At 35.9% G+C, this 8,134-nt stretch overlaps 1 non-coding gene across 1 annotated transcript; it reads right to left on the bottom strand.

Moving 5' to 3' along the window:
• Nucleotides 1-2,330: 2,330 nt before the first annotated feature.
• Nucleotides 2,331-2,433, bottom strand: LOC129062003 (U6 spliceosomal RNA). The gene has a single exon (XR_008528245.1). It is a non-coding gene; the product is annotated as a U6 spliceosomal RNA (small nuclear RNA).
• Between the last annotated feature and the right edge of the window lie 5,701 nt (nucleotides 2,434-8,134).

The raw sequence follows: 8,134 nt of genomic DNA, 5'->3' as shown, positions 1-8,134 counted from the left end.
ATATGAAATAGTATGGGGGCCTGTTTCACTGGTCCTTTGAAGGGATTGTTTTGTGCTTCTCTGCTGGTAGTTCTATGGTAGAACAAGTTGAGGGGACTCCCTTAAATGGTCAAAAAAGGCAGATGGAATCTGGCCAAAGAACAACCTGGAACAACTGATAGAATTGGCAATTAAATAACATGTGGCTGCCATGAACATATGGCCATTCTCCTGAATGATTGACCGGCCTGTAAGATTGTACAACACTGAGCAAAATTATGACCAGATCAAATACATGCTTTCTGTGTGTGGATTTCCAAACAAGAACATTCTTGTCACGAGGAAATCAGATTCTCTAAATTAAAGTCTTCATCTACTATACAAACTTTGTTTTCCTTTCCTGTAGTCATTGATCATGAGTGTTGAACTGGAAGTTTTCTATTTCAAGTTCAAATACAAGTTTTTACATACTTGCACATTTTGCTTATGCCCTCCTCTAATTCAAATCAAGAAAGGCAAGTACTCTAAATTAATCCTTGAGGCTTAAATGAACCTTGAGGCTTCCACTTACAGACCCCATTTTGTAAAATGTGTCTCCTTGACATTTTGCATCTGAAAACCACACTTACCTTAAACTTACTAGATAGCCAGCCATCACTACTTTAAGTCAAGTTCCCTAGCTTAGGGACATGACATAGGAAATTAACCTTAGTATCATAGTTCAGAAATTCTTAGAAAGGTGAAATGGGTAAGGAAAAGTCAAATACTATGTTTGAACAAACTTCATACAGGAATAATTGACTAAAATCAGTGATGTAAAAGTCGGCCAAAGAAAGAATGATTTGTGCTGTGTAACCATGTTATTCCTCTATAAAGTCATGATGATCCAAAAGTGGAAAGAAAATAAAGCATTACTTACTACGATATATTTCTACCAAATGGAAACTGTAACTACAGAAATTGATGTAAGACTCTCATATATCACATGGCACTAGGACTAGGAATATGAGCCTTACAGACCACACTGGGTCTAGAATAGTAGAAAAATTTGATGAACAGGAATCCTCTCATTTATTTTAGCAGCATTGTAAAATTTCTTATTTCTTAACATAGATTGAATATCTGGGCCCACTAAATACGGATGGATTTAATTTCTTGTAGGAGGAGAATAAGGACCTTTACTTGTAACTGATTATCTTTAAAAATAAATGAAATTGATAATAACATCTTGTTATTACATACAAGAAACTCCAGACTATATAGATAAGAAGGTACACACATACACAATGCTTTACATGCCAAATAGATTAGAGTTTGAATATAATTTGAAAGGTATTGGCAGGGTTATTGCCTAAAAGAATGCAAAAGCCCATTACCAAGATCTGAAATTCAACCTTTAAGGATGCTTCCTTTGGGCTAATTAATGCAAGCACCATAGAAGGGATAATATAACAAATTTTATCAATTATTGTGAATTATTAAAAGTTTTCTAATATATTGGTTTTTAAAATTTGAAAGTAATTCATGCACATATCAAATAATATAGAGGTGTGTGAAAAAAATGTTGTTACTCCCTTCGTTCTCCAATTCCATTGCTCAAAAATCTGTTGAGTGCCTATTAATGGGACTCATTAATGTGGATACAGCAATGAACAAAGTTTCTGCCCTCATGGATTTATAGTCTAACATGAGAGCTAAACAAACAAATAATAAATAATTCCAGGTAACAACAAGCACTATGAAGAACTATAAAGATAGGTAAGGTATCTAGGAAGGTATCTCTTAAAGCAGTGATTTGAGCAAAGAGGTGAATGAAGTGGAGATATGAGCCAAGTGAATATCCAGGGGGAAGGTGTTCTAAGCTAAAGCAACAAAAAGTACAGCTCTGTGAGGAGGAATGTGGTTAGCATGCTGGAGGAATAGCAGAGGCCAGAGCCCATGAAGCAGAGAGGTCAAGGAACTGTCTTTTTATCCATTTATAGAAAATTTTTGTATATTCCCTGTATAGTTATGCTACAACTAGATACAGTTAAATTCATTTGTTTCATTTACTTTCATTTTTTAGGAATTTATAAATTTAAAAAGTCAAATTTTTACATTAAAAAATTAAATTGAATTTTAAAAAGTAAAATTTAAAAGTAAATTTACAATTTACTTTTATAAATGGTTTGCATGGTTCCACATTTGAATCTACAAAACAAAGTATATTGAAAGAAGTTTAGCTACTATAGTTGTTCCCTCCAACCTATTTCTTCCCCCATAGGGAACAATCTATGACCTTCTAGTTTTTAAGTATAGGAAATACGTTTGTAATTTTCTTCACTTCTCCTGAGAGGTAAATGGTAGCATACAGTAATATAGACTACTTGATGAATTTGTATGGCATCTTTGCAAAGGTACCATGCTAATATTCTCTGAATTGTTTTAATTTTGGCATTTCTGCTGCTGAAGCAAGCACTAAGAGATTAAGATTTTATGTGAATAAGAGTTCAGAAGCTAGACACCACCTGAAGACAGGTGGCTTACCATGGAGGGCCTTACGCATTCTGGAGATACCATGAAGACACCACCTGCCTCCAGAGAGAGAAAATTGTCTAGGGATGGACCACAGGCATTGAGAAAAAGAAGTGAGAGGGTAACCGCAGGCCAGCATTGCCTCCACCACAACTCGGCCTGCGGCTTAGCTCTGCTTCAGTTTACGTCCCACCCCTGCCAATATTCTATTGTATCACAGAATGGATCTATAAAGTGCTTTAATGTTTTGGATTTTTAATGAATTCTTTAGGCCTATGAGAATATAAACACAGAAACCTTCATAGGCACACAAAAACATTTGTTTGAACAAACTCGTGCCACAAATCAAAAAATGTTCCTTGGGTTCTCCAAGTTTGAATTTTGTAATGCTAGAAAGAAAAAGATATTCTAGAGGTCATTCTAATTTGGCCAAACTGACTAAAATCTTAGTTAAAAGGGAAGCATATAGTTATTGCTTACTCTGTACATTCTAAGCCCCTTATTTATTACTGAACAAAAATGTATTGAATATGTTTAACACTCCATGTTAGGTGCTATAGAAGACATAAACATGAATTAGACCTAATCCCTGCCCTTGAGAATCTTACCAGCTGTGCCAGTTACTAACTTGCGACTTCTCAGCTACAAATGCATCCTTCTCTGTCTTGCTTCCTTATGCTAGAGAGCTGGACCTTGTAGGCATTTCTGCTTTGACAACTGGCAAAATAATAGGCTTTGCCAATAGAGGGCGATGGAAAGACATTGTGAGGCTAGAACAGGAGGAAAAAGACTTGGACTGTTTTACTTTGGAGTCAGTCGATTGGTTTGCAGGAGATAACTGGTTATGTTCACCTCAGCATGGCTCATATTCACCTGAGGCCCATAGCCATGGACTGTACCTTCCTCTCCAAATTCCTCCCTCCCCTCCCTTCCTTCCTTCCTTCTTTTCCTTTCCTTCTTTCTTCGGGCCCTTTTTTAAACTTATTTTTCCATTACCATTTATCACTTTTATACCCTCTTCCACCTTCACCCACCTCCCTTCCACCCACCAACAGTGCAGTCACCACAGTGTTGTCCATACTCATGATTTCTCTTTTTCTTTTGCTCAATCCCTCTGCCCTCCAACCCACACCCATCCCAGAGCTGTCACCCTGCTATTAGTCTGTCTCTATTTTGCTTGTTAGTTCGTTTGTTCATTAGATTCCTCCTGTGATTGAAATCATATGGTATTGTCTTTCACTCACTGGCTTGTTTCACTTAGCATAATGCTTTCCAGGTCCATCCATGCTGTCACAAAGGGCAAAATTCTTCATTTTTACGGCTGGGTAATGTTCCATTGTGTAATTGTACCTTAGCTGTTTTATCCACTCATCTACTGATGGACACTTGGACTGATTCCAACTCTTGGCTACTGTAAATAACACTGCAATGAACATAGGGGTACATATATTCTTTCAAATTAGTGTTTTGTGTTTCTTCGGATAAATTCTCAGAAGTGGACTTCCTGGATCAAAAGGAAGTTCCATTTTTTAATTTTTTGAGGAAACTCCATACTGTTTTTCCACAGTGGCTGCACCAATCTGCATTCCCAGCAACTGTGCAGAGTGTTCCCCTTTCTCCACATCCTCATCAGCACTTGTTGATTTATTGATGATATCCATTCTGACAGGTGTTAGGTAATATCTCATTGTGGTTTTAATTTGCATTTCTCTGATGATTAATGATGTTGAGCATATTTTTAAATGTTTTTCAGTCATCTGTATGTCTTCTTTGGAGAAGTATCTATTCGGGTCCTTTGCCCATTTTTTAATTGGCTTGTTTGTTTTTTGGTATTGAGTTTTATAAGTTCTTTGTAAATTTTGGATATTAACCCTTTATCAGATATATTGGCAAATATGTTTTCATATCCAGTTGGTTGTCTTTTCATTTTGTGAATGGTTTCCTTTTTTGTGCAAAAACTTTTTAGTTTGATGCCATCCCATTTGTTTATTTTTTTATTTTATTTTGCTGGCCTAAGGAGATATAGCAGAAAAAATATTGCTACGAGGAATGTCCAAGATTTTACTGCCTATGTTTTCTTCTAGGGGTTTTATGATTTCAAGTCTAACATTTAAGTCTTCAATCCATTTTGAATTTGTTCTTGTGTGTGGTGTAAGAAGGTGGTCTAGTTTCATTTTTTTGTACATATTTGTCCAATTTTCCCAACACCATTTATTGAATCCCTCTCTAAATTTCTAAGTCCTTCCTTGCTGTTCACTCTTCCTTAGCCAAGGGTAGAGCTAATCCCACAGTTGCTACTTCTGTATCCCTTAGTCTACTCTATCCTTCTTAGATAGTTAGACACCTTTTACTGGTTAACAATCTTTATATTAAATTTTCCTTGTTCAAATTACTGATATGGTTTCTGTCTCATGATTGGTCCCCAGCAGTTATACCATGGAATAAAGGAAAAGAGACAGATGTATGTTAATGTAAATTCTGTGAGCGAAAGGCCATTTCTGCTGTAATCACAACCCAAAGACTAAACAGCTTCAGAAATGTAGACCTATAGAATTACATATTGGTTTGGGTTGTATTCAGCTGCATATAACAGAATAATTTCTTTAGTGGCTTTAGCAAATAGAGATTTATGTTCTCATGTAACATAAAGTCCATATATAGGCAGTTAAGAGCTATTGTAACTATTAAAAAAAAATAAGAATTCAGGCTTCTTTTAGTTTCCAGCTTCTCCATCCTAATGTGTGGCTTCTATACTAATGGGTGCAAGGATGCTACTTCACCTCAGATGCTGGGTCCATATTCCAGGCAGAAAAAAAGAAAGGGAAAAGGAAAAAAGAAATGAGCCAGTTGAATCTATCCCCTTTCAAAGCATTCTAAGAGGCTTCAACCCTCCCATTACTAACCATTCCTAACTGTGAGGGAACCTGGGAAGCTCAGTGTTGTTTAACTGTGAACAGGGTTCTGTAGGTAAGAAAAAAAGAGAGAGAATGAATATTGGATAGTTATATCCAATGGATATTGAATATTGGATAGTGTCTGGAATAAATTAATTGAAAAATGAGTAACTGATTTATGAGATGGGCAAGAGTCAGCAGAGGGCCTTGACCTATATCCATATACTTATTTTCTTTTTACTTAAATAGTCTTTCTATGTTAATTATTGACCATGACATAAAATTTTTTCTCAATAACTCAAAATTTTTCTCAAAATTTTTTTGGTAGGAGAATATCCTATCCCAAAAAAAGGATAGAGTAATATTTATTTTATTAGTATATTATTTTCATGTAACTCTAAAATATAAATGTTAGCCTAGACCCTCTGATCATCTGAGAAGACATGGAAAAATATATTTACTTTTAATTCTTTACTGAATTATTTGGAATTCATTTAGTAAATATTCTATTCCACTATATTAGATGGCATGAAAGTAGCTAAATAATTTGTATAGGAGTCAAAAATGAAGTTTAAGAACAAAAATTTCTGTACCATAAAGTGATTAGTAGTCTAGGCAGTTAGTAGATCTGGATGTTTTAATTTTATTTAAGGGATCAAAAAATACAATAAAATATTAAATCAATCAATCAATAAATACAAGAGATCCCCAAGAAATCTTTGTGAACAAATTATCCCATCTCTCTCATCCTAGTTCAACTCTGAAGCATTTTCTGAATAGGCTCATCTCTTTTCTTAAGCTATTTCCTTTATCACACACCACACAACTTAGTCCTGAAACACTTACTGATTTGTACTTTTCTGCAATTTTATATACCTTAGTCCAATTTTTCATATAACCCAATGATACTGTAAACTATTACATTTTCCTGTATACTCACCATGTTCAAAGAGAGGACATATTATGTGGAGCTCACTTTGATTTAATGATCTAGAATAAATGCAGGTGTAGAGGCTTATTTTTTAAGATAAATTGATAGCAAATGAAGGAAAATGATAATAAACAAAAAACTTTTAAAAGAAAAATATTACAACTGAGCCCACAATATTTTTGTCTTACTTTTCTTATTTTCAGTTCATAAATAGTATTTTTTTAATCACACTAACATGAGAAGAATGCTGAAAACTTTACAGGCTATTAAAATTAAAACTTCTAAAAGTAGATAATTTAAACATCTTTCCATATGTTCGGGTCAGAATTATCTTATAAGAGTTTTAACAACAGCAACCCTACTCTACCGCAGTACTTCAAGGAAAGGTGAGTCAGTCACAGAGACATTTGCTTTTCTCTTTCTGGTCTGCTATGAGCTCTACATGGAATTTTGAATTGAAATTTCCCATTTTAAGAAACTTCTGTGCTTCTGCCTCCCCACAGCCGCCACCACCTCCACCTTCTCCCAGGTCTCAAAGGCATAGAGAATATTTGGTGGGACAATATCTCAATTTTCAGTTTTCTACTGCTATATAACAAACCACCCAAACAACAACCCTTTCTATTGCTTTTCACTCTGCAGGTCAGGAATTTGGGCAAGGCTCATTTCTGTTCCATGTTGTGTTGGCTGGGAAGGCTTGACTAAAGCTGGAGAATCTAAGAGGGCCCCACTCACAAGTCTGGGGCACTTTGGTTCTCTTTCATGAGGCTTTTTTCTGCCCATGCAATTTCTTAGCATTTAGTAGTTTCATCCATGTTTCTTGATATCATGGCTGGCTTCCAAGAAAGTGAATGAAAACTATGGGACCCCTTAAGGCCTAGTCCAGAAGTCACAAACTGCAACAACCAATACATTCTCTTGGTCAAAGCAAGTCACAGGGTCAGTCCAGATTCAAGAAAGGAAACACTCCACTGCTTGATAAGTGAATACAAAGGGGCTTGCAGGATAGGAGATTGTTGCAGCTATATCGGAAATGATTTTTCAGACTTCTCTTTCCTTCCCCATGATTATCAGCCAGGCTTATCAGATAACAATTTAACATATTTCTATAGTCTAAGAAAAAAAATACAGAAAGGATTAAATACTTCATAAAAAGTTCTCAATTCATCTTTATGGTCTCACTGTGCTTCTCTCAGAACTTTTCTCCTCAAACTTCCTCAGTACAAATATACACTCCCTATCAACATGGGTTGGTGTCACTCAAGATCCACTCCCTCCTTCTGTCAGTGTAATATTAGGGTGCAGAGCCCAGTTAAGTCTGAGTAAATTGATCTAGAGAGTACCTTGGAGACATGACTGTGGTCACAGCCCTCAGCTGTCTGGGCTGCACTTCAGAATCCTAAATCCAGCTTCTAGCCTCCAACCTGTGAGGTGGATATACTTTCTCATTCTTTAAAGTCTTTCTTCCTCCAGCAAATAATTACTGGATCCTTTCTTTCTCTCTTTTTCTCTCTCTGTTATACACACACACATACATATAACATTCTCAAAGATTTATCTGTTCTTTGAATACCTAATGATCCTCATAAATACTTGAACTCTGACTGATAGAACCCAACCAAAGACCTATTCTCTCCTTTTCTAGGAAAGTTCATCTGCTTATTGATACGTTGACAGTGCAGGGCCTGAACTTAGACTTCGCCTCTCCCTGCCATTGGCCTCTGTCAGAATGTGATCCAGTCAGGAGTCGTGGCTTGTCTCAGGCCTCCTCCTCCTCTTCCTCAATAGTTACTACCAATGATTTATGGCTGAATAG

Source organism: Pteronotus mesoamericanus, unplaced genomic scaffold, assembly GCF_021234165.1.
Source record: "Pteronotus mesoamericanus isolate MK-2021 breed Mesoamerican mustached bat unplaced genomic scaffold, CSHL_Meso_final scaffold_651, whole genome shotgun sequence".
NCBI classification, from domain to species: Eukaryota; Metazoa; Chordata; class Mammalia; order Chiroptera; family Mormoopidae; genus Pteronotus; species Pteronotus mesoamericanus.
Note: the sequence above shows the minus strand (reverse complement) of the source record. Positions and strands in the feature narration are given on the sequence as shown.